The sequence below is a fragment of the Podarcis muralis genome, chromosome 4 (assembly GCF_964188315.1).
Source record: "Podarcis muralis chromosome 4, rPodMur119.hap1.1, whole genome shotgun sequence".
Classification (NCBI taxonomy): domain Eukaryota; kingdom Metazoa; phylum Chordata; class Lepidosauria; order Squamata; family Lacertidae; genus Podarcis; species Podarcis muralis.
The window spans coordinates 105,664,078-105,691,931 of NC_135658.1; positions in this window are offsets into that span (position 1 = coordinate 105,664,078).

The following is a 27,854-nucleotide window of genomic DNA, read 5'->3' on the forward strand; positions in this document are numbered from 1 at the left end:
ATGCATTTTCCAAAATAATATATATATATATCTGTAACTCAGTTGTCAAGACTCTCATCTCCAGAACCAAACGCCTGGCTGACAAAAACCACTTGACAACTGAGTTACAGAATCTCTCAAATGTGTTAATTGCCAATGGATACCAGCAAAACAGGGTTACGAAGCTAATCCAAAAAGAAACACCCCCCAAAAACCAAGACACAGAAGAAAACAATGGCATGGCCCTCCTTCCTTATATCAAGGGCACTACAGATAAAATTAGCAAAATCCTCCATAAACACAATATCAAAACAGCCTTTTGCACCAACCAAAAAATAGCCAATATCCTCAGAAACCCCAAGGATAAAATCCAGTTGGAAAACCAAGGGGTCTATGAAATACCCTGCAAAGTCTGCCCAGCCACGTACATTGGACAAACTAACAGACGAATAAATGCACGTATCGCAGAACACAAGAATGCCGTCAAAAAAGAAGAAAAAACTTCCTCTCTTTTCCAACACATGAAAGAAACAGGACACGAAATTAATTTTGCAGATTCCAAATTGCTCTTTAACATGGAACATCACCACAAGAGAATAATCATGGAAGCCATCGAGATAGAGAAACACCCTCACAACATGAACAAGCGTGACGACACATCCCGCTTGCCAGACATCTGGAAATTAGCCCTCCCCACAAAAACTGACACTAGAGCCAGAGGCACACAGAACGCCATCACCAATCAACCACACCAGACCCAAACCCAGACCCTCTCCACAGATGAATTACAGATACCATCCAGTAGCCAAACCATGGTGGCACCTCCGGATGCTGCACCCCCCTGCAATCCCTACACAGATCTGGCTGGCACAGACCACAAAACCACAGCTCGCCCCTATACACGAAGCCAAGCCAGAGCACAACAAAATGCAGTACAACCATCTTCTCAGAAAAACTCTTCACAAAGTTCAAGAGGTCAAGACACAAAGGCTTTAGCAACTAATCCACACCTAATGACCCACCTAAGTGGTACTCAGGATACAACTCAAGAAATCACTCAAGATATCCCTCAAGTAATTAAGAAACAAAAGAAGAAAAGGCACACTAGCCTGGGAACTTCCTCTCTGCCCAGAACATTAGAGGCCACACCTCCTCAACAGTATTTATAGGAACTCAAACACTGAGATCCTGCTCTGTTCCAGTAACAAGAAGCCGAAAGCACCAGCCTGAAGATGACGAGTGAGACCTCGTCGAAACGTCGCCTAGACACCCCAACTTTTACACGGGAAGACACCCGAGGACACCAAAACCTGCATATATATATATATATATATATATATATATATATATATATATATGGGACGCGGGTGGCGCTGTGGGTAAAAGCCTCAGCGCCTAGGGCTTGCTGATCGAAAGGTCGGCGGTTCGAATCCCCGCGGCGGGGTGCGCTCCCGTTGTTCGGTCCCAGCGCCTGCCAACCTAGCAGTTCGAAAGCACTCCCGGGTGCAAGTAGATAAATAGGGACCGCTTACTAGCGGGAAGGTAAACGGCGTTTCCGTGTGCGGCTCTGGCTCGCCAGAGCAGCGATGTCACGCTGGCCACGTGACCCGGAAGTGTCTCCGGACAGCGCTGGCCCCCGGCCTCTTGAGTGAGATGGGCGCACAACCCTAGAGTCTGTCAAGACTGGCCCGTACGGGCAGGGGTACCTTTACCTTTACCATATATATATATATATATATATATATATATATATATATATATAGGCTCATTCATTAAGCCCACATTTAAAAAGTATTTCTTGCCCCTCACACAGGCACAATTTCACAATTAGAAGCACACGAGACGTGGCACAAAGCTGCATCCTTTGGCTAAGCAGTGTTAAAAATATTAGATGCAGACTGAAAATACTGAGAGCGCCCTTTTGTAAGCTTTGTAAGGAGGTCTGGGGTGGGTGAATGCACCCCTGAGCGTCCCCAGAGCTTCTTGAAGAGGAACCCTTCAATATTACCCCTAGAAGCTAATGGGTGGACGAACTTGGCACCTTAAGGGGATCATTCTGTCAGCACAGGGCATTGTGGTTGCCAGACGGAGTGATCTCCCCCCCCCCCATGCTGTTTGGGGGAAGATTGGAGGGAAACCCCTGTTAGGGGTGGACTTTGGCCTTTCAAATTTTAGTGACATCCTGTATGAGGCTAAAATCCAGCACCTCTGCCTCTCGCCTTCATTCTGCATGTGAACAGCATCATAGCTGTGATGCCCTGCAATGCCTCCCTCGGTTTGGTTCCCAGTGCGGGGGAACCTCTTGCACTGCCCCAAATCCGCCTCTGGCCCCATTGCAGCAGTGGCCCTTGTTGCACAGAATGCCTCTAGCACAACTATTTAGTTAAGTCTGGCCCTATGTGACCAACCCGGGGGGGGGGGGGATGATTCTGGAGTGAAGAATCTGCCAGTTCCCTTAAATTTGGTGACAATTCTCTCATTTTAGTTATGAGCAGAATGGGGCAAAATTTCTCAGATTCGCCCACCTTGAGAAATTACTGAGATTTATCTTTTGCTCACTCCTCTAGAAAAAGAAGCCCATTTCACAGAATTTCCCCCAAATATTCTAAGATTTTGTGAGGAGGCGACCACCCCCCTTCCCCCAGTACCCTGGAACAATGCTAGATCTAGGTGTTGTTGAGGATGCAAAATGGTGGTCCTCACCCCCAGAAAATGGTTGGGAAATTTCTCCACCTGCTGGATAAAAATCAGTGAAATGGGGCTCGTCCACAATTCCACTTGTTCCATGCCTAGAAAGCACAAGGCTGAGTAGTTTTCTGCTTGTCCTCTGCTTTCCATGAATGAGTCAAAACAGTTTTGCCTTTGCTCTGCCACTTTCTCTCAGAAAACTCGCTCTTCGGAGCTAAATCAGAACAAGCAGCATTCCATGGAAAGCCCAACTGCTGTTTGTTCCAATTTATCTAAACCATGGATTTCTATGGGGGAGGGAGGAATCAGGGGGCAAACAGAAGTGGGAATGAGCCCAGAATCTCTCCAATGTCTCTGCTGACACATGAATGAATTGCAAGCATCCATTTGCACACAGGTACAGAAATTCTGAGTGGTTTCGCTGTGTCTTGCCCTCCTGGGAAAAGAGATGAACTGTCTATGCCTCTTCCAATAAGTAACTATGTTTGAGAATAACTACACAGAAGGCTTCGCTGGGGTAGATTTCTGGGAATAGCGAAATTTGTGAAGAGGGGGGATAGATCTGATCAGACCATTAAGTGTTGTTCTGCAGCACCAGCACACCATATCCCCAGAAATGGCAGGCAGAGGCTGAAAGCATTTAACCAAGTTCCTGTGTGAAGTACCTAAGAATATAGCACAAAGAACTCAAGAGTGAAGAGAGAGAGAAAACGACCCGTCTTAAGAGAACAGAGAAGTTTCACAATAATTTAGCTAAGCTCACTTTCAACAACAAATTAAAAAAATAACAATCTTGCACCCAAAGCAAAGAAGGTCCCTTCTGAGGACCAGGGACAAGAAGCTGCACATATTGTGTGCTCATGTGCAGGGAGCTTTCTGGAGCTTGACTTTAAACTTGGTGGTCATCAGTGCCCTAATAATAATAATAATAATAATAATAATAATAATAATAATAATAATAATAATAAATTATTTATACCCAGCCACTCTGGGTGGCTTCCAACAAAATATTAAAGTACACTAATGCATCAAACATTAAAAGCTTCCCTATACAGGCCTGCCTTCATATGTCTTCTAAAGGTCTGGTAGTTGTTTTTCTCTTTGACATCTGGTGGTAGGGCGTTCCACAGGGCGGGTGCCACTACTGAGAAGGCCCTCTGCCTGGTTCCCTGTAACTTGGCTTCTTGCAGTGAGGGAACTGCCAGAAGGCCCTCAGGAGAGGGACCCCAGTGTCTGGGCAGAACGATGGGGGTGGAGACGTGCCTTCAGGTATACTGGATTGAGGTCGTTTAGGGCTTTAAAGGTCAGTACCAACACTTTGAATTGTGCTCGGAAACGTACTGGGAGCCAATGTAGGTCTTTCAAGACTGGTGTTATGTGGACTTGGCAGCCGCTCCCAGTCACCAGTCTAGCTGCTGCATTATGGATTAGTTGTAGTTTCCGGGTCACCTTCAAAGGTAGCCCCACATAGAGAGCATTGCAGTAGTCCAAGTGGGAGATAACCAGAGCATGCACCACTCTGGCGAGACAGTCCACGGGCAGGTATGTGTACCACATGGAGCTGGTAAACAGCTGCCCTGGACACAGAATTGGCCTGCTTCTCCATGGACAGCTGTGAGTCCAAAATTACTCCCAGGCTGTGCACCTGATCCTTCAGGGGCACAGTTACCCCATTCAGGACCAGGGAGTCCTCCACACCCGCCCGCCTCCTTTCCCCCCAAAACAGTACTTCTGTCTTGTCAGGATTCAACCTCAATCTGTTAGCCGCCATCCATCCTCCAACCACCTCCAGACACTCACACAGGACCTTCTCCGCCTTCACTGGTTCTGATTTGAAAGAGAGGTAGAGCTGGGTATCATCTGCATATTGATGGAAACCCAGCCCAAACCCCCTGATGATCTCTCCCAGTGGCTGCATGTAGATGTTGAAAAGCATGGGGGAGAGGACAGAACCCTGAGGTACCCCACAAGTGAGAGCCCAGGGGTCTGAACACTCATCCCCCACCACCACTTTCTGAACACGGCACAGGAGGAAGGAGCAGAACCACTATATAACAGTGCCCCCAGCTCCCAGCCCCTCTAGATGGTCCAGAAGAATGTTATGGTTGATGGTATCAAAAGCCTATAAGAGATCCAGCAGAACTAGGAAACAGCTCTCAGCTTTGTCCCTAGCCCGCCGGAGATCATCAACCAGCGCAACCAAGGCAGTTTCAGTCCCATGATGAGGCCTGAATCCCAACTGGAAGGGATCCAAATGGTCCGCTTCTTCCAGGCGTGCCTGGAGTTGTTCAGCAACCACTCGCTCAAACACCTTTCCCAAGAATGGAAGATTTGAGACTGGGCGATAGTTGGCCATTGTGGCCGCATCTAAAGATGGTTTTTTAAGAAGCGGTTTAATAACCGCCTTTTTCAGTGGGTCTGGGAAGGCTCCCTCACAGAGAGAAGCATTCACCACCCCACGAAGCCCATCGCCCAGCCCTTCCCGGCTCGCTTTTATAAGGCTGGTTAGCTATCAGGAGAGAGAGAGAAACTGTCTTATTGCCACCCCAGTCTCTAAGCAGTGCAAGAAACAGGGGTTCTAGGTGCTTACCCAGGATTTGATTTCCTTTGGAATGAGGGGCAGTGGAGACTGTGGTGTCTTTAGGATATATGGTTTATATCCTACGATGGAGGGACTTACTGCATGTACACGCCAAGAGAGCCTTGATTCTCCCAGAGCCACAGGCTTCCAGAAATCAGGCATGCTTCTGCCAGCTGCCCAACCTGAGAGCCAGTGTGGTGTAGTGGTTAAGAGCGGTGGACTCGTAATCTGGGGAACCAGGTTCGCTTTCCTGCTCCTCCACATGCAGCTCCTGGGTGACCTTGGGCCAGTCACACTTCACTGATGTCTCTCAGCCCCACTCACCTCACAGAGTGTTTGTTGTGGGGGAGGAAGGGAAGGGAGATTGTTAGCTGCTTTGAGACTTCTTAGGGTAGTGATAAAGCGGGATATCAAATCCAAAACTCTTCTTCTTCTCTTCTCCCAGTTTCTACCTTCTAGCTGGCCCACCCACTCATTTGCTATCTGGCACACAGTTACTTTCTTTGTTGTCTTAATGGCCCGCACTTAGAGGGCCATTACCTAGAAACTTGTCTGGCTGTTTCAGTCAGTTGAATCCTTGCTTAGCTTTTAGCATGTGCTGGATCCTGGAATTAGATGGTTCCCCAATCCATAACAGTATTCAGCTGGTTGTTCAGGCCTGTGTAGGCTGCTCATGCCTGTTTGTGTGCAGGGTCTTTGTGACTCTCCGTTTAGGGCCCAGGAGTTTCTGTGGATAATCTCAGTGGTGCGTTTCCCTATTTCTCGCATGGTGTTTCTGAAACTGGCAGACTTGGAGGGAAGCAGGAGAAATATGTAGCCAATTTTCTCTTTCTCCCTTGCCCTCCCTCCCTTAATCGAGGCACAGGGGATATTTACAGGAAAAGGAAGACCCACAGTGGAGGGGAACCAACCTTCCAACAGAAGCTCTGCAAACCTTCCATCCCAACTACACACCTTGCTTTTTATCAGTTCTTTTTCTGAGGCGAATGCTGCTCCAGTTGGCAGTTACTTCTCAGCAGGAAGAGATATAATTCTCTTCCATTGAGAGCTCCATTTCCAAAATGACAAAGCAAAATTGTTTTTCTCACCTCTGTTTTTCTCACCATATTTTCTACCAGACCTTTGGCTCTGGGGATCCGTAACATAATGCAGCATCACCTCTCTTGACTGCCTTGTTGTTTGGTGCCTCTGAATGCTTTTTGTTAGGCGCACCTCTTCACTCAAGGGCCTTTTGCCTCCCCCCCCCCCCCAATGTTCTTTTCTTCATTGCTTCCCCATTCCTTCCTGGCCTTGTTTACTGCTGGGATGATGTGGGCTGAAGAATAGCTAAACCGGAATATGAACAATCCTCCCTTTTGTAATGGATCTCTCCTCTGCAGTTTCACCTTCTCTCCATCCTGTTTTAGTTTCCACAAAGCCTGATGTGAAAGTAGAGCTACATAAATATAGCATTTCGGCTAACTGATGCAGGCACAAAAGTGTGTGGCAGAATTTCATTGTTCTTGTTCTTGTTCTTGCATTTTTAGCTACTCTCAGCAGAGAATGATTACCTGAGGGCTCCGTTGATGGAGGCTTTGGGATAAGTGGCCTTGGAAGAGGGCACAAGGGAAGGGCACTGGATGGGAGGGATGGATGTCATCCTGAGAAATGTGTTTTCAGCTGTCTCACCCCAAAAAAGCTGGTCCCAAGTGGTTGCACAAAGGGTACAGCCTCCCCCCACCCTCCAGCTTTCTATAAAATATATTCTCATTTAACCAGCAAGCAACATGAGAGTGAGGAATCCAACCTCAAAAAGACTGGGTGAGGGATGTTAGCAATTTCCCTCCTCCGATGCTGCATTTGTGATGGGTGTAAACCACATGCCTGTCTGAGAAGAGTGTGGGAAACGGAAGACAGTCTTCTCTCTTCCACTCTATGTACTTTGTAATGTCTTTTCACTTTGACTTGTGCCTGCTGTTCTCTCGGAGCTGGAGAGAACGGACACCATTATGTTTTTGTCTGTACATAGTGTGTAAATAAATAGCAGATTAGCTCTACGGTGTCTCACGCTTCTTGCTGTGTTATGCCAGAAGTGTAGTGTGCATATACCAGCTGGTACATGTCGCTGAGCGCACTGGAAGAGAAGGGAGATGCCTTTTCCAGAGCTGCGCATACAGGAGGATGCTCAGAGTTCTGGGAGCTTTTTCCAACAGCTAACAGGGAGCTGCTGCCTCATGTATTTGTTTCACCATTTATAACACTTCTTTCTTTCTCTCCTCAGACAACCAAACTAGTCTGATTTTTTTAAAAAAAAACCCAAATATTTCCTAATGATGAAAGACCACAGGCACTTTGAGATGAATCCTAGCCAACCAGTCGCCAGAAGATGCACAGGGTGATTTCAGAATAAAGGTGGGCATATTATGAATATATGACATGTAATGAAGACAATAATAAAGGCTGCCCTTGGTTCCTTTGTAAGGGAGGGTGGGGTATAGATTTAATAAATATTCTTACATAGTACATAAAAATGTAAGGCAAGCAGCTCCCTTGGGAGCATTTGCAGTGCTGAATCACAATCATGGAGGTTTGGCTAAAGCAGGGATAGAGGAATACAGAGGAAAGTGGTGGTTTGAAACAGCAACAGAAGTGTGAATGAAGCAGGGATGAATGAATTTTCACATAAATGTCTATGCCTGTATACTGTTAGGATATGCATCATCCATTTAAAAAGAGCAAAACACCCACACATATACACCCACACCCACCCACCCACACCCATACCTAACCCTAATCTTTCTCTGCTGTGACCCATTTGATCAGCAGACTGAATTCTGATTATCTAGAGGCACATTCTAGGATTCTAATTTAGGAGGTATACATTACAGTATAGAGCCATTTAGTTCCGTTTTGCAGTTGGAGAGGGAAACAGAACTTTTTTTAAAAAAGAGGGAAACATAGACTTTGTAATAATGCAGTGAATGAGCCATGCATCTTCATGCTTTACAGGCTATCATTGGGTGGTGATGCACCCCATCCTAATGACTCAATTGTTGAACATCATAATCATGTGCCCCCCCCCCGATGAGACAAGCAACAGTACCCGCAATCACCAGCTGCAGAGAAGACTGATGCTTGGTTCTGTAATAGCTTGAATGAAGTAAAAAGGGAATGATTCTCCTGTTAGATTTTAAATAAAAATGATTCTTGAACAAGTAGCAAAGCTTGATTCTGGGATTTCATGTCAGTTGCACAATGGGGATGCCTTGTGTGATTCCTATGATGTTCCTTCTAACTAATGGAGCAATCACTGAGATCCTGTCTCAGCAGAGGATATATGCCCAAATGTGTCAGAATGATTTTCTAAAAAGAAGAACAACTTCACACTCTGGATTCTTTGTTACTTTATCCCATTTCAGACAGTTTAAGCCGACATTGTCTTAAAGTCTTGGTTTGATTTTAATTAAGATCTGAATAAGGCTTCAAAGATCCATGGAGATTTAAAATAGTGAGGGAGAAGCATGAGAACCACCTTGATGGGATCCACTTTTATATGGCTCTGGATTGCCTTGGCACTGAAATTTGTGGGTACACAGCCCCTTCATGGGGAGTCTTGTGGGAGCTGGGCACCCAGGGCCCTAGGGAATTGGCCTCTGTGGCACTGCATTACACATGTTACTGCAGTGATGTAAACCTTATATGGTCTGTAGCGACTGAAACTGTAAGGATGTAAGAAACCATTGGTTCCCAATCAGACTTGTGTTCCTCACATGCAGTGCTGTTTGCATTCAGCTGCTGTTTGCATTTTGACAAAAGCTATTCATCTCACTGTGCCTGGGGTGGAATTTGCATTCAGTGCAAGCATTTCACCTTGCCAGATGGAATGATCTTCTATCTTCTCCCGCTCCGTGTGCTAACATGGGAGTCCTCCAGACCCCCAGAGAGGATTGGAGGGGGGCATGCAGGGATGAGGAATGAGGAGAGAAGGGAAAGTCCCACGATGCCGCTGGGCTTGTTGTTCTGGCTCCTGCCATCACAACTATTTAACTGAATGCGGCCCATTATTCCCACATCATCCTCAGGTTATTCCACTCCATTCATTTCAAGGCAAAGGAAACACAATGCAAATGAGAGGAGGAGTAATCAATTATGTATATTTTATGGACTGAAAACAATTCTTATTTCTGCCAGAATTCTCTGACACCCACAATTGTAAAGTGTGAAAGGACATCGTTCCAGATTCACCACCAAGGAAGATTTTAGCAGATGGCCTTTAAATGCAACATTTCTGTCTCTCTGCTTCCCTCCATTAACTCAGGGAGAAAAGTTGCTGACACTTTGGGAAAACACTTATTATATTTATTGAATAAAGGCAGGGGGAATAAACTTCATTTGGAGTGAAATAGACAATTTACATAGTTATTAAGGAATAACTTCCTATTTTTTCTAAGACTTGAGATTACACAGTTTGCCTAGAGAAAAATAAGTAAGCTTGCATAATAAAACAGTATTAACTCTAAAGAAAACTGCAATAAATTGGAGTTGGGGAGCAGGGAGGTAATCCTTTTAGCTTGGAAGTTTTCTAAACTGTCAGTCCTTCCCCACCCTTAAAAATATCCTGAACCTGGAGGCCTTCCTGCTGGGCATGGTAGACCAGAAAGTGTCAAAGAAAGATAGAACTTTGTTTATGTATGCTAGCACAGCAGCAAGAATACTCATCGCAAAGAATTGGAAGACACAAGATTTACCCACGTTGGAGGAATGGCAGACGCAGTTGATGGACTACATGGAGTTAGCTGAAATGACCGGCAGAATCCGAGATTTGGATGAAGAATCAGTTGAGGGGGATTGGAAAAAATTTAAAGACTATCTGCAAAAATATTATAAGTTGTATGAATCTTAAGATAGTGCATGTTATTGGAAATGATATGCTTTTGCAAATATGATTAAGCAAATGGTAAAATAAGTCACAAATGAGAAAAGAAGATAAGTGAACCAAACATATTATGTTTATTTTAAAGGTATTAAAATTGAGATACAACATATTGAATACGGAGACATAATAACTGAAAGTTGTAACAAGGTTTGAAATAAGGTAACAAATTGCTGATATTGTTATTACAAAGAACGCAGATTTGGAAGGTGTGGGGAAGTCCAATGGGGATATACGGAAAGTGGAATGTTTATATATCTATAACTTATTAAGGTTTTTTCTTTTTCTTTTGTTAAAAAAAAATGTTTCTTGTATTTGGTTTTTTCTGTACTATTTGGAATCTACAAAACTATGAAAAGAAACGCAATAAAAAATATTTTAAAAAAAAATATATCCTGAACCTGCCAGGAGAATTGTGAGTTTGGTAATAAGTCTAAGGTTGCGTTCAAGTGTACATGTTGCAGAAATTTAGTCCCTTCAAAGGACTGAGTGACTGACTGACTGATGTTAGAGTACAACTCTACCTCCTGACAAATGCTCCCAAAACAGTTTAAAATGCAATAAAATAGGCAAGAGTAGAATCAATGCAAGGGTAGGTCTCCTGTGCAGGAGACAACGGGGGAGCAAAGGTCTAGAGGCCAGTTCTGAGGCTCCGGCTGTAGGACGTCACTGTATATTTTCCTCCTTCCCATCCTTTACCTACTGAACCCCATAGAGTGTGCAAATATGTAATGCCAAGCATGAAGAGCATTCCAGTGAGGCAGGTGCTGCAAATTCTCTGTCTGTCCTCTTTCACTGAGTTATTGAAGTCCTTATAGGAGAGCAAGAATTACTCTTAAACCACTTTAACCTTGTCGGCTAGATATAAACTCTGCTGGCACTAGAGGCTGAGAGGCAAAAGGGAGGGTTTCTATTAGGGTTTGTTTGTTTGTTTGTTGACCTAACTAATAAAGCAGGAGTGTGTGGGATTTGTGTTGCAGACGGGAATGCATTTCTTGCCAGTTACGTGCGAGATGCCATGCTGCTGAAGGCTTTTTCTTCCTCCTCTTCTCTGGCACTAGAATGAGTCGCTTGTAGGTCACGGATATGGTGGGCAGGTCAACACAAAGGATGGTGGCCAAAGGCACACATTCAACTCAGAGAGCAAAGAAACTTTCTGGACAGCCTGACATCTGGAATGAGGATGGCTGGCTGTGCCTTAATGCAACTGATGTATTATTTTACTGATGGTTTTAATATTTCATAGATATTTTGTACTGATTTTAGTTTTCTATGTTGTACACCGTCTGCCAAGAAACTTGCAGCTTCGTCCTCCTCAGGGAGCAACAGTGTGGTAGATTTCTCTATTTTGTCAACAGTAGATATGTTCACGTCTATTAATAAAGCATATGGAGGGGCCCCATGCAATAATTCCCCCAGAGGATTGTTGTGTCATAGCATAAATGAAAATGTAAGTGAGAGTTGGAAGAAAGTCTGGATTACGGAGTGTCTTGCACAGGTGGGTTCCTCCAGCTCTTTCATGCACACACCACGGCTCAAGATGAGATTCTACACAGCACTTCACTGGGGAACGCATTCCACAAGTGGTCCTTCTCCCACAGAGGAAGACCCCCTCGCCTTAGAGCTCACCCAAACTATGCCGCCTTGCCTTGCAGCTTGGCAAGGTGAACAGCCCAGGTGAACAATGGAGGAACAGGCTGCCCAGTCACTGACACCACCCGACTCTGCAGCTACCTCCGCACCCTCAGTTGCTGAGGCCAAGATGGCAGCCCCACTGTGAGGTGGGCAGTGGCAGCAAAGTAGGATCCCTGCTAGGAAGCTGCTCTGTCCTGGCTGTTCCTCTGTGGCTCACCTGGGCTGCCCATGCCCGGGTTGTTCACTCTCTGGCCAGCCTCATCTGTCTGCCTGCTGTTCTGCCGTTCTGCTGCCGTTTGCACTGCCAGCCTTGCCTGTGTTGCTCACCAACCTCCACTCCACCCCAGTGTTAGACCTTGCCAACTCCTCCCTCCCTCCCCTTAGCAGCTCACCCTCTCTTACACACACACACACACACACACACACAGAGAGAGAGAGAGAGAGAGAGAGAGAGAGAGAGAGAGAGAGAGAACAATGAAAGGCCAGGCTCTCACAGTCCGGGAACACCCGTAGCTGATTTTGTGAAAATAAATCAGAATGATTGCTGAAAGTAGTGATCAATATCTACTTATGTCCAATTCATAAGAGAAATTTGGTTGATCTGAGATGGCAGGAAATCCAAGTGTCATTGGAAACGCTTTTTGATAAATACCCAGAAGCCACTTTTCTGTTGGCGGGAGATTTTAATGGACGCCTGTCACATACTGACCAAATCTTATTCTCTAAATTTAACAAGTACCCTTCTTCACCTCTTATGACTACAGATCTTTTACCAAGGAAATTCAAAGATAACATAGCCACTTACGCAGGTTTCAAATGCAGGCAAACCTTGCTGGCCCTCAATTTCCTTCTGCTAAATGGGGCAGTCAGCTCGGACTACCCTGCCGAATTCACCTATTGGTCAGGTTCACGTGCATCCACTATTGATTTTGTATGGATATCTCCCGACCTTACCCCCAAAATATCCAGCTTTAAGGTGGCTACAAGATTGGAGAGTGATCACTTCCCTCTAGAAATTTCCTTGACTCTGGCTGACGAACTTGATAGGCACTCCTTTGTGCACCTATCAAATGATCATCTGGAGATAAGACCTACAGCCCTCAAATGGACCTCCAACTCGGCCCAGCAGTTGAACGAACTTCTCTGGTCTGATCAGCTCCAAACAAAAAGGGCTTCCCTTAGGCAGGCGGATGAGCCTCTACCAATACATGACGATTTAGTAGAACTTCTAAAACCAACACTAGCTCGGCCCCCCACAAAGCATGGTAAACAGTTTTTCCACAAAAAATGGTTCGATGAGGAATGCAAAAACTTCAAGAATCATCTGTATACATAATATATAATGGTTGGTATACTGTATACATAATATACATAATCTGTATACATAATATATAATGGTTGGCATACAGAGCATCAAATGACCCCATGCCAAATAACCGCCTTATCACCCTCAGGAGAAGTTACAAAGCCCTACTAAAGGAAAAGAAGCTCGAGGCAGAAAGAAACAATTGGAACAACCTTTTGATAGCTGCAGAGAATAGAAATCCAGCCTCTTTTTGGCAGTTAATTTCCAGATACCTGGGTAGGCCGCTTGCAAGAATAGAACCCCACATCTCAGCGGACACTTGGGAAAGATACTTCGCCGATCTGTATGCAGCCCATGATGCCTGCGGAGATACGGTGGAGCCGGAAGCACTGCCCGATTGGGACCCAGTTACATGCCCTGAAGTTGAAATTCTCATAGATCGATTTAAAGCAGGCAAGGCCCCCGGTGATGACCTTATATCCATTGATGCCATCAAAGCAAATAAAGATTGGTGGATCCCACTTTTAGCAGCACTTTACACGCATATAAACAAAACAGCAAAATTTCCCTCAAGCTGGAGCTCTGCGTTGATTGTATTAATACATAAGAAAGGCCCACGTACAGAGCCAAGCAACTTTAGGCCAATCAGCTTGCTAAATGTCATTGGGAAGATTTACTCGGGGTACCTGCTAAACAAACTATCGAAATGGATGGAGGACGACAATATCATTGCCGATGAACAGGCGGGTTTTCGCCCTGGAAGATCTACCACAGACCAAATATTAACCTTGAATCACCTGGCGGAAAAGTATGCCGGCAAAGCCCCAAAGGTTCTTCATGTGGCTTTTATTGACCTTAAGCAGGCATTTGATCGAATCTCTAGAAAGCAGCTATGGACAAAACTGGCTGCTACAAAGATCGATCGTCGTCTCCTTCATCTGATTATCAGCCTCCATACAAACACCTTTCTGAGAATCAGGCTAGACAATAAAGGCCTAGTCTCCAACCCTGTTACCACCACTAGAGGGGTAAGACAGGGTTGTCTATTGGCCCCAGCATTGTTTAGCTTTTACATTAACTCACTGGTGACTCACATGGCCAATGATGCTTTCCACCCCCCCAAATTAGCAGGCCAATCTCTGAATGTTCTTCTGTATGCGGATGATGCCGCACTTCTTGGACTGAGGAGAATGTTGCAAGCTCTACATGAATACTGTGATCAGCATGAGCTCCAACCCAACTATGCTAAGACCAAGATCATGGTCTTCTCTGCCCGACCGAGACTCCATCGATGGTCGATGAACGGGATCCCCCTAGAGCAGGTTAACTGCTTTAAATATCTGGGACAAGTAATACGGTCAAATAGGTCTTTTCTGGCCCATAGAGACTATATAACAACTAATGCATCTAAAGCAGCCATCCAGATTAGATCTCTATATGCTAAGAATCAGGCTCAATCAGTGAAGATAGCTTTGAGACTCTTTCAAATGAAAGTCCTCCCCCTTCTTTTGGTGGGCATCTCTTTAGGCTCCCGTAGGGATTTTTTGAAACTGGATTCTATCCAAACGCGATTCCTTAGAGCCATCCTTAGGATTCCCCCCTCGGTAGCGGGTGCGGTTATGAGATTAGAGGTCGGCTGGCAAGCTCTATGGTATGTGGCCTTGAAGACGAAGCTCTGGCTATGGCTCAAGCTTTGTTTTAAACCAGTGGGTATTGCCCCCTTGATATTGAGGGACGGTTTCCAATCATCGTGGGAAAGGGAGGTCATTAACGAGGTTCAATCCTGCGGTTTGTCTCACCTTTACTTTGAGTCTATGACGTACAATCAAGCTAGAGCTGTGATCTCCCGGAGACTGAGTGACATTGCCAGACAAGAGGACATAGCCCAGGTAAAACCAGGGATGTTCCTAGGGGACCAGATTTATCGGACCATACCAGCTCCCTACCTTGCAGAAATCCACTATGTGGAATACCGCAGACTTCTTACAGCGGCTAGATTAAATGTCCTTGACTCTGCGATATTGTGGGGAAGGTACAGGGGAGTACCATACGCCCAGAGAACCTGTCATTGTGCCATGGGTGTGGTTGAGTCCACCGAACACATTCTCTTGACTTGCCCTTCTTATGCAGAGCTTAGACAAAATTTTATAGACCCACTCCTATGTCAATTTAGCTTCCTACCCGGAGAAAACCAGGCTTTACACTTGCTGAATAATGTCACTAGAGCTATACCTTCCTCGGTGGCCAAATTTCTTTTTTTAGCTTTTAAGCGTCGCAAGACTATAATTGACTGTATTGATATGGGGCTATCTGTTTAGCCCATTTTAGTATTGGCAAAGTTCTAAAATCTTCCTGGATGTTTTAACTGTGTATTGACAAATGTACTTTTTTCTGACTGACGGTCGAATAATAAGGTTGACGATGATGATTGCTGAAAGTGACGCTGCCAATCCAGTTCTGTCCATTTCTAATTCCCAGCAGCTCAGGGTGGATTTTGCAAGAGCCCCAGCTTTACTCTTCTGAGTAGGGCGGGACATTTAAAGGGGGTAAGTGGCAACTTTGGGAAGGTTTAGGGGAAGTGTTATTTGCACACAGGCAAAGCTTCTGAACTTAAAAACAACTGTTCTTATTCAGCTTGCCTGTTTCTGAAGTAACAATTCATAGATATTAACAGTACAAGTAACCCCTGCCTGCTCGCAAGCAAATGCAGCAAAGACAAATAAAAGAAGTCTGACGGAATAGGATGGGGCTTGCTTTCTGGCAGGTGGAGAGTGTGTTGCAACCTAAATACACACAGTCCTGTCAGCCTGGCAACAGGGTCATCTGGTTTCTGTTGGTTGTGGGGGAAATAGCTCCCCCGCCCCATGGTTTGGTTTTTTTATGTCTCCACTGGAGATACTGCAGCCACCCTTGCAAAGATGTCACAAGCATTACAAGTGTGTCTCTGAGACACACTTGGGGGGGGGGAGAAGGGGGGACTCTATTCAGTAGAATTCCTAATAAACACAATAAATCTTTAAAATTACTGCTCCAAGTTGGTGTGTATAATAAGGTGCACATATAGCTTCTGGCAAAGTTTCCCAAGTAAGTGTTTGCACCTGGAAGCTAATTTTGCTCTTGCTTCGTTCTCAAATGTCACTTTGTCAGTTTTCAGTAAATTCTAAATTATTGATTTGTGAGTTGCTGAAATTCACCCTGAAGAAAATGAAAGGATGAAAGACATATCAGAATTGTAAATATTTCTATTAAAATAATTGTACATTGTTTTAATGCAGAAGTTGAACACACAGGTATGGCAAGTATGCAAGATATTCCACATTTCTCCCAATAATAAATAATGCAGCAAATAAATAATTAATCTACATCAACTAACTTGCTCTGAAACTATTTCCTTTGAATACACACAAACACACACATAAAGAGTTGTGACATTTTTCTGATTCTGTTATTGATTTTGTTGCTTGCTTAGTGGAATTCTTTTTGTACTTCTTTGAAACAAGTTCAGATCCAAAATGTTGGCATAATATTCTTGAGCACAAGCCATCCAAAATGATGTCAATTGCTTGCTTAATCTTCTCCCGCTGAAATCGGTGGGACTTAAAAATGCTTCCAATTGGCTGGTTTATGCCCTTTATTTGTACACTGCAATCCAAACTAATGCATCTCTTCTCTTTGCAAGACTCTCCACAAGAGTCTGCTCTGTGGATCTCAAAATGTGGGTGGGGATCCTGGGAGTTCAGAATAATCTTTGAAAAGTAGTGTGGGAAGGGTGCTCTGGGCTCTCTTCTTTTCTGACTGTGACCCACAAACCTCCTGGAGGAAAGGCCCACCTTACAATCCTGTTTGTCAGGCAAGACTATCTATTATTTGGTGGAGTATAACTGCCTCTAACACAGTCTCACAAACCCTAATGCACCGAGAGACATTCTTTGGTGGGGTTACAGTGCCACTATGGGAAAGGGCCGTTAGCTCAGCGGGAGAGTAATTGGTTTGCACACAGAAAATTCCAGGTTTAATCCCCAATATCTCCTGATAGATCTGGGCAAGACTTCTTGCCTGAAACCTTGGAGAGCTCCTGATGGTCAGAGCTGGATGGACCATGGACCTCCCTCTGCGTAAGGCAGATTCCTACTTTCTTCCTATTTATAGAACTTTCTGGCAAAGGCAGCAAAACTAGACATTTGCTTTCACCTATAAATTTCTGAGGTATAAAAATGAAGCTTGATAGCCGTAGGTGAGAGGGAAAATGTATCCTTTAGAGTCTGACATATGTTTACTGTAATTAGAACAGAAAAAAGACTTGAAAAATTGAAAGTGAAGGATCCATTGTTAGGAAGAAACAAAAGAAACAAAAACAGTTGGGGTCTTTAGTGTGTGGGAAACAGTTTCTCTTGCCCCAGGCCATGCAACAGTAGTTTAAAAGTCTGTTGCTGGGTTTACACATAGTGCCACGTCCAGAAAATCCTTAAAGCAAACTTCCAGACTCCATTTTATTACTTTGTACACAGTATGTATATCCCTCAGACAGAACAAGTTTACAAACTTTCCTCGCTTTTGGACTCTGTTTTTCCATCACGTTCCCTCCCCCCCCCTTCTGCTTTGCTCACTAGGGCTGCTTTTAATGGGACTTCACCTCTCCGAGTGGACCTCTGCTTCAGCTCAGGAAAGTCTCGTCCGGCCTTTTGGATGTAATTCAGCAATTAGCCTTCGCCTGCCGAGCTGCTGGTTGTCAGGGCAACACACCTGATCCCCAGATGTCAGCGCTTGGAGTCTGCTCAGCAGAGCAATCCTGGCACTGCCTCGCTCTCTTTCCATGATGCTATCACTATCATTTTTATTTTATTATTCCCTGCTTGTCTGTGTGCTGATATGTACTATGAAGAAAGCTTACTTTTTGCACCTTCTTGATGATATATTGGCACTTGGGCTACACATTAAAGGAACCACTTTAACTGCATTCCTCAGATGCTGCTTTGTGCACAGAATTAGAAATCTCTCGGCTACCAGATTAGTCAACAGATTCTTGCAGTTCTCTTCCCTATATGCCCCATGCTGATGTTCACACAGTCAATTATGTCATTATTATTCTCTGGACCGTTTTTCAGTAGCATTGTCAGTGAACTCCATCTAAAAGGTCATGGCTTAGTGTGCGCATGTTGGCTCCCAAGTAGGAGCAATAATAATAATGTATTATTCAGACCCCGCCCATCTGGCTGGGTTTCCCCAGCCACTCTGGGCGGCTTCCAACAAAAGATTAAAAATACATTATTACTTTCCCCCTCCCAGGCTTTTCAGGTCAGCTCAACAAAGCAGCTAAGGCAACATTTGGCATGTATATCATCCAAACCCAGGATCTCCTCCTTTACTGTAATCTGTAGCCAGGTTTTGTCAGGGTGTACAGTGTGAGGTACTTTTGAAAATACAGATGGTGACCATTTTAGGCACATTCAATTGCCACCCAATTGCCTATGTGTGGGATCTTTTGGACCTGGAAGAAGAGGAGAGGAATGGGTGGGGCAGAATGGGGCCGAGGTGGGGTGTAACAGGGGGTGCTCTTATGCATGCTCCAATGCACACAGGGGCTGGGAATGGAAGCCCCATGCAACATTGTTGCTGCCTGTAGTTGTATAGGATCAGGGTGTATTATCATTCTAAGCCCAGAAAGCGGATTTTCATTGGCTACCCTGTTCTATCTTTTGCTAAATAATCTAATGACCGTTCATATTCTTTAAACTACCTAAGGATGTAGTAAGCTGTCTTGTGCTGTGTCAGAGCCCCGGTCAACTTACTGTGACTGAAAGTAGGTTTCCAGGGGGGTCAGACAGGAACCTTTCTGCATCCCTACCTGGAAATCGCATGGATTGAAGCTGGTAGCCATTGCAGGCAAAACCTGTGATTTGCCACGGAGCTCCTCTTTCTGCTCCATGTATTCACAGCACATGGACTTGCACTGAGCACAAAGGTCCCACCTCACAGGCCTCGTCTTCTACAGGATATTTGCCAGCATTGTAAGTGTGATCCTTTTCACTTGTTTGAAATTAAAGGTAAAGGTAAAGGTACCCCTGCCCGTACGGGCCAGTCTTGCCAGACTCTGGGGTTGTGCGCCCATCTCACTTAAGAGGCCAGGGGCCAGCGCTGTCCGGAGACACTTCCGGGTCACGTGGCCAGCGTGACATCGCTGCTCTGGGGAGCCAGAGCCGCACACGGAAATGCCGTTTACCTTCCCGCTAGAAAGCGGTCCCTATTTATCTACTTGCACCCGGGGGTGCTTTCGAACTGCTAGGTTGGCAGGCGCTGGGACCGAGCAACGGGAGCGCACCCCGCCACGGGGATTTGAACCGCCAACCTTTTGATCGGCAAGCCCTAGGCGCTGAGGCTTTTACCCACAGCGCCACCCGCGTTCCTTCTGTTTGAAATTACTCAAATGCAATTTTGCAGACTCATTTATCATACTTTGTAAATGAAGATGGTATAATTTATGGCTTCCATAATCACTGCCTGAGTATTGAAACAGTTTGACTTGCTGAAGTATTTCTCTTTGCCCGACAACCTCACATTTAAGGACAAGATTCTCAGTCCTGCACCTTTAACAGTAGCACCATACCGACAAATAGTGAAAGGATGCAGCTTTGGGAATTAAATGTTGCTTATATTTTTAAAAGATTCTAATGCAGTTGTTGATCAGTACGATATAACAGGCGTGATTGTGTTCTATGTCACATGAATAGACAATTCCTGAAGTTCTATGTCACTTGGGTAACATGTAAAAATGAATGGGAATTGTGCTGTTATGTAGATCCTATTCCTTTCCTATTCCTTTGCAAAGGAAAATGTGCATGTGACCGTGCCAAAATTAAGGGCGTTTAGCCAGGAATTTTGCCTGGGTTGAAGCCTCCAGAGGGTGCCTGTTAGAATTATTTCATGGATTCTCCCACACTAAACAATTGCAATTTGGTATCTTTGCTGAGCTATCCCCTGTAACCCTCCTATTTTAATCACCAGGGAGGCAAATGTCAGTCTCTGCTGCAGAGCACACACTGGCTACCCCCCAGGCCTAACCACCATCCATTTGGGTGCAATGTAAGCTTCCCCCTTGGCTCTGGCTTGCATAGAAAATCATGCAGCTTAGCCTTCTAAGGGTTAAAATTAATGACTTTGTTCATAGACAGGAGAGGAGAATCTGGGAAGGAAGAATCATTCTGCCGAGGAAATACTATTTTCTCCTCCACTCTAGCCCCAAAGTCATTTTCATGGCTTTGCACTAATTCAGTGAGCCTGTTCCTGCCAAAACGGTCTTCCCACCACTCCTGGCTGGAGCGAAGCAGCTTCTGTCACTCTTGATTGCTACATAGGGACCCCTTCCTGGGCCTGGTGAGCTCCCACTCCCAACCTTTGTGCGTTTGGGCAAAGAGACTCCCAGGACTGAAAAGAAGGGTGCTAAGAAGATCTATCCAGCGGGAAAGTGGGTTGGGGCCTAGGAGACTGGTGGGTCCCACCAAATAATCAGGCAGCAGAGTTCTACCTGTGCTCTTTCCAGATACAGTGAGGAAATGTTACTTGTTATAAGTTATGTTGGATATTTTGTTGTGTAAATTATGTTGGAAACCAATAAAATATTAAAAAAATTAAAACCTTTGTATTCAAATAATATACTGCCTACTTTTTATATTGCCCTTTCAGAACAAATGTGTTCAGGGGTAGGTGCCTGTACACATATGCAAGTAAACATGTGGAAGGGGTGTTTGGCCAACTGAGATTTTGACCAGGTGAAAGAAAGCCTAGTTTCGCCCCTGCATGTGAATTATGCCTCAAGGTCAGATACATCTCCCAACTTGCCACCCTTAATTGTAGCTAAAATCCAGTGATTTGAGGTGGGTGGATCATTTCACCCAGTGCTGAGGTTAACACAGGAGTGGTGGGAAGAATGTTTTTAAAAAGACTGGAGCTCAGCTGCAGGGCGAGTACACAGCCTCACTTGTTCCAAGTAAACAAAGAAAAAAGGTTTTGCTAACTTTTCATGCCTGAACCAAAAATATATAAAAATGCAAACAAGACAACAACCCTTCACAAGCCGTAGCCAAGTAATCGCTACATATGTATATCCGAGACTTGGTGCTGTATTTCTGTTTTTGATCAGAGAAGAAAATTGGCACACAAAAAACCAAATTAAGGCAATCATGTTTCAAAAGGATATCCTGTCTCACATTTTGAGGTGAATTATGTACGAATTGCTGGTGAAGCAAATACTAAAAGTAAAGCTGAGAGTCTCCCATCCATACTGAAAAGGTAGAGAAAATTCTTCATTTTCACAGGTTAAAAAAGAGAAACTGTTGCCAAAACTCTAGAAGAGTCTCAGAATCATGATAGCATGAAAAGACATATTCTAATCATGTCATAGTCATGCAGGCTTCCCGTGATATTGACTTTTTTCAAGATGCTATGAAATATTTATCAATTTCTGATAAAACATTTACATATTCATATATACTTTTATTAATGTGCTGTGAAAGAAGAATAGAATCGAGGCACAAAACAGTGGGAGAGTTATAAAAAGGTAGCCTAACACTTCCATAGAAACTCACAAACATTTTCAACTTGAAACATTTTGTTTCAGTTTGCAAGACCTCATCTTACTCAGAACCTTGGCTGTACAAGTACTTTAACTGAATTAACTCATCGTGCTGCAATTAATCAAATATATTAACCAATAATTAGTATTGCTTCTCATCCTATACAAGCATGGGAGGGTCAGGTTCAAATTCTGGGGAACCAGTCCCGTATAACCAACATACTTAACTCTAATTAATGCATAGGATTGTAGAGTTGGGTCATCTGAGGGTCATCATCACCTGAGGATTATCTAGTCCAGCCCCCTGAAATGTAGGAATATGCAGCTGTCTCCTACAGTAATCAAACATGCAACCTTGGCTTTATCAACACCATGCTCTAACCAACTGAGCTATCCAGGCTTGGGCATGAAGGGGTTAAGACCATAGAGTAAGCTATGCTGCCAGGCTTAGCTAGGTCACTCCCCATCATTTTGAGAGGTCCAGGTAAAAAGGTCTGAGCTGGTTGCTCCAAGCTCAGACTGCATGGCTTAAATGCCATCTTTGTGCTTCTATACAAATAATTTAGAAACATTTGCCACTTGGGATCCTAAGCTTTACTGCCTGTGAATGAATGAACTTTATTACGGTCACAGACCAGGATAAAAAACAAAAAACATATAAATAAAATAGCAGTTAGGATTTTTTTTAAACCGATAATTGTTAGAGCAAATAAGGACAAAGAAACAAGCATTGGATAAAACATCTGCATAAAATACAAGATTAAACACGGATAATGGATGGATAAAAGCTGATAATTAAAACAGATAAGAACTAAAAACAAATAAAAACACTTAGTTAAGACAACTGGGAGCAATGATCTTACTACGTGCCTCTTCATAAAAGGGAGATCTAAAGAACAAGTGTTCTGGGCTTCCTATCTCTCCCAATGGACAGGTGCAAAGTCTCGGAGCATAGGGGACTTTTCTAAAGGCTCCATCCAGGACCAGCGAGGGAAGAGCCAAGCTTCTGGCGAGTGTAAAGGCCCTTCTTGCATCCCTAGAAACGAGAAGGAAGAGATATGCTGCTGTTGCGGCTATATCTCTCTCGATTTCTCCAATTTTATAGTCGGGGCACCTTGCGCAGTCCTGTTGTCTCTCAGTGTCTAATATTCTTTGCCTGACCCTAGCTTTTGCCTGGCCCAAGCCCAGACTTAGAAGGGCTTGAGGGGCAAAACCCAGTTTCCGGAGGGTGTTCAGGACTGCAGTCTTCCAGCCTGACTGGAATTGGTCGCAGAGGATCAATGGGGCTATCCCTCGGGGGAGCAGATTCAATGTCAGCCATTTGTAGATTGATGTTAGGCAGATGCTAGCTTCCACTCTCATCATCCCCGTTTCTAGTCTAACCCATGCGTTTGAGACACATCTGGGCACTTGGAGGAGAGCTCTAAGAAGTCTAGATTGAACTCTCTCAAGGGGGGAGAAAGCAGAGGAAGGCGGGCCCAAAAAGGAACCATAAAGGAGTTGTGCCAAAGTTTTGGCCTTGTATAATTTTAGAGCTGCGGGGACAAAGAAGCCCCCTTGTGCTCTGAAGAATTTGAGGATACAACTTGTGGTTTTTTCCGCTGAACTCCCGATGGAATTTATGTGTAGTTTGTTGGTTCCTGAGGCCTGTACCACCATTCCTAGATACTTGTAGTTTGTGACTTGTTCTATTTATGGCCTTGGAGTTGCCAGCTTCTAAGCTATGTTTTCCCCCCAAAAGCGAGTATCTTGGTCTTTTGATAGTTGATTTTGAGACATTCAGATTCACAGTATGCTGCGAGCTTTCTTAGTGCTCTTTTGAGTCCAATGGGGTTCTAGATAGAATTACCGCATCATCAGCATATAGCAGGACCGAAATATGCCGATTTGCGAGCTTTGGAGGGTGGAGTTCTGAGTCATTGAGTGCAGATACTAAGTTATTTAGGTAGAAATTAAATAGTAGAGGGGCCAATAGGCACCCTGGCCTGACTCCTTTGAAGGTTTTAATAGGGTCCGTTAGGTGTCCTAGGCGGCTGCACCTGACTCTAAGAGCTGCGTTTGCGTGCAGTGCCTGAATTAAGAGCAGGAGCCTTCTATCTATATTGGTACCCTGTAGTCTGTCCCAGAGTCTTTTTCTGGAGACTGTATCAAAGGCTGCTTTTAGGTCAACAAAGGCAGCATATAGTGAGTCCTGCCCTCCTGATTTGTATATGTCAGTGAGATGTTGTAACATTAGACAGTGATCTGTCGTGGACCTTCCAGGTCTGAAGCCCGCTTGTTCTATTGCCAGGATATCTTCATTCTCTAGCCATTCTGTAAACTTATTAAGGAGGTGCTTTGCATAGAGTTTACTAATCACACTTAATAGGCTAATTGGCCTATAATTCTCTGGGTCCTCTCTGTTGCCCTTTTTATAGATTGGAACTATTATGGCTGTTCCCCATTCCCTTGGGATGTGGCCAGTGTCATCTATGTAAGTGAAGAGGGTGGCTAAGAAAGGTGCCCACCAATCCGCCTGTGCTTTTATCATTTCTGGCGTAATGCCGTCTGAGCCTGGGGCTTTGGCCGTTTTCAGTTGGTTTATATATGATTTCACTTCAGTTACTGAAACTGGCGGCCATTTAGCTAGCTGTTCTTTATTATAATTCCATAGTGGAGGTTCAGCGTCCTCGTACAAAGATCGGAAGAGTGAGACCCACAGGCTAGGGGGAATTTGTGAGGTTAAGGGGGAAATAGCTTTATGGGTTCCAGAAGCTACCAGTTTCCAGAATAGTGTCTGATTTTTTGCTTTTGCCGTACTGCCTGTGTTTTCTGACTGCTGTATGGAAAAGCACATGAATATGACCTTTGAAGAGTTTGTAAGTAAACCATTTTTAGTTTACTAAATATGTGGTCTCCTTCTAAGGGACAGGGAAAACTTTGAAAAGAACTTAGAAGTAAGTATTTTAAAGGTCTAAGAGCTTATGTACATTTTACTTTGCTGCATGTTTGGTGATTTTAAATCTCTGCTGGGGTTCTCTCACTAAAGACTACTTGCCCCAAACATGGGTCCTGGCATCCAGGAACTCTTTTTTATATACCTATATACTTTCCCCTCACTTTCTGCCATCAGAAAGTGAGGAGGAATTAAAGAACCTTTTAATGAGGGTGAAAGAGGAGAGCGCAAAATATGGTCTGAAGCTCAACATCAAAAAAATGAAGATCATGGCAACTGGTCCCATCAGCTCCTGGCAAATAGAAGGGGAAGAAATGGAGGCAGTGAGAGATTTTACTTTCTTGGGCTCCATGATCACTGCAGATGGTGACAGCAGCCACAAAATTAAAAGACGCCTGCTTCTTGGGAGAAAGGCGATGGCAAACCTAGACAGCATCTTAAAAAGTAGAGACATCACCTTGCCGACAAAGGCCCGTATAGTAAAAGCTACGGTTTTCCCAGCAGTGATGTATGGAAGTGAGAGCTGGACCATAAAGAAGGCTGATCGCTGAAGAATTGATGCTTTGGAATTATGGTGCTGGAGGAGACTCTTGAGAGTCCCATGGACTGCAAGAAGATCAAACCTATCCATTCTGAAGGAAATCAGCCCTGAGTGCTCACTGGAAGGACAGATCCTGAAGCTGAGGCTCCAAGACTTTGGCCACCTCATTTGAAGAGAAGACTCCCTGGAAAAGACCCTGATGTTGGGAAAGATCCTGCACAAGGAGAAGGGGACGACAGAGGACGAGATGGTTAGATAGTGTTTGCAAAGCTACCAACATGAGTCTGACCAAACTGCAGGAGGCAGTGGAAGACAGGAGTGCCTGGCATGCTCTGGTCCATGGGGTCACGAAGAGTCGGACACGACTAAACGACTAAACAACAACATACTTTCCCCTTTTAACCAAAATGAAAAGGAAAAAAAAACAAACGCCCAACACCAATACTGTCTCTGCCATGGAAACTTATAGGCTGGAATTGGGTACGTCACAATTTTTCACTTTGTGACAGTTTGGTGGGGGCAGCAAGCAACACGCGGGGCGATGGGGAGCTGCTAGTGAATATAAAAACAAGTAATATGTTACTACATTTCATTTTTAAAATGTTCACCTAACAATAACTGCTCATCGTTTATTGTGAAATTAATGCATGATCCTCATTACATCTTCAATGATCTCTAAGTAAATATGTTCAAAAAGAAAGCCAATCATGCAATCTAATTTATTCATGGGAATTAGCCAGCTCGCACTTTTATTAATTTCATACCATCAATGGAATGAGTGAGCACACAGAGCTCTTCTTTGATATAATTAGTGCACATGACTATAAATACCATTAATGTGTGTTTCTAAGTGTTAATTGTCTATTCTGGTAAGAGCATATTAAAATAATAAATACATACAAAGGGTGTTCAATGCTCATTTTAACATGCAAAGGCATTATGAAAATCACCTAGCCTGTTTAATGTGTGAAATTAATTGTTATATTACATTAGCAAAAGTGCATTCCATTTGCAGGCTATTAATAATGGCCATGATTATTCATCTACTCGTACTTGACATAAGAGTTTCTGCAGCCTCAACGTTCTGAACTTCAATTTTTACCTAAGAACACAGGATGGGCCTTCCTGGATCAGACAAATGGCCAGCCTTGGCCAGCAGCATCCTTTTCTGGCAGTGGCCAACCAGGTGCCTATGGGAAGCCCACAAGCAGGACGCGAGGGTAGCTGCCCCTCTCTCCACTTGTCATTCCCGTCAACTGAAGACAGAGCACAGGACCTCTGACAGAGATTGGTGTTAGACTGCCAGACAATTCTTTCTCACACCCACCCCCCGGGAATGTGCATCAAAATGGAGGAAGGCTACGGCCCATACCAACTCTATCTGCATAAATGTGACTTTAAAAAAAAATCCTGTGATTTAAACAATACCTGCAAATCATGGTCAGCTCAGATTTCAACCTTTACTGCAGATTATTCATCTGCAATATTTCATTCCCTCCCCCTCCGCAGAAATGAGCCACTGCCCTGACCAAAGATTTTGCTTTAGGTGAAGTCTGATGACAACATAGACATGCATAGCACACACACACCCCTTGCAAGAAAAATTCAAACTTCTATTTGCTTCTCTTTACATATCCTGGCACTTTTCCTAATTGCCTTGGGGGTTTTCAGTAGGTTAAGCTATGGGGCCTCCTGGACAGAGAGAGACTGCTCTGAACCTTAGAGCTCTTCGGAACTTTGGATCCACGAAGTTCTTCTCTGTTATGAGCATTAAGATATTGGAGGTACAATTTCTGCTGCTCCCACCCAGCCTTGGAGATGAGGTAAGTTAAGACCTAGGACTCAGCTACATTAGTCAAAAAACAGTGTTTTGAATGCATTATAAACATGCTACACTAGATGGATCATGAGAGCAAAAAGAATGTCTTTGCAAATTTCCATAGTGTTTTTTCTTTTGTTATAATGATTTAATTTCTGATTTATTTATAGTGGTTTTTTGCTGTGTGTAGATCCACCCCTAGTTGCTGAGCTTGTGATGAACAGTGGTGCTGATTTTATATGTTGATATAGGCTGCTTTACCAATAATTTCAATTTCTCTGTAATATTTACACAATTGTATTTCAACAGGGTTTTTTGGGTTTTATGCGATATGTATGCTCCTTTGGAAACTTTTTAAACTTTAAAAATGGGGTGCAACCCCACCACCCAGCAATAGAGGTGTGTACATCACCCTGAACAATTTCACCAATCTTATGAAAAAGCATTTTAGTTCACCTCAACATCTCTCATTAGGCAATGCTAGAATAAATTCTTTTTTATATTGTTACTATTAAACAACAAGCCAGGAGCCTTTGGGTTGTGGGTAGGGGAGCTTTTGCTGCCAAACCAGTTCTCTCCCATGTCACATCCATCTCCCTGAACAACATAAAACATTGTGGGTGTTAAATAAGCTCAGTGAATGTATTCTGTACATACAATTATCATTTAAATTGCTTTTAATATTGCTTTACACTCTTACTGCTTAAACACAATGATGTCTTTACCTTACCTGCTCTACTCCCCATTGTCTTGACTATCCTTTTTGATTATTCAGACTAATACATCACCACCAGCTTTGCTCATTTACATTGGCAGATACTATTTTCCCCTTTTACATTTGTATTTCAAAACATTTAGTTTCAAATGTCTGGTTTCTAATATATGCATA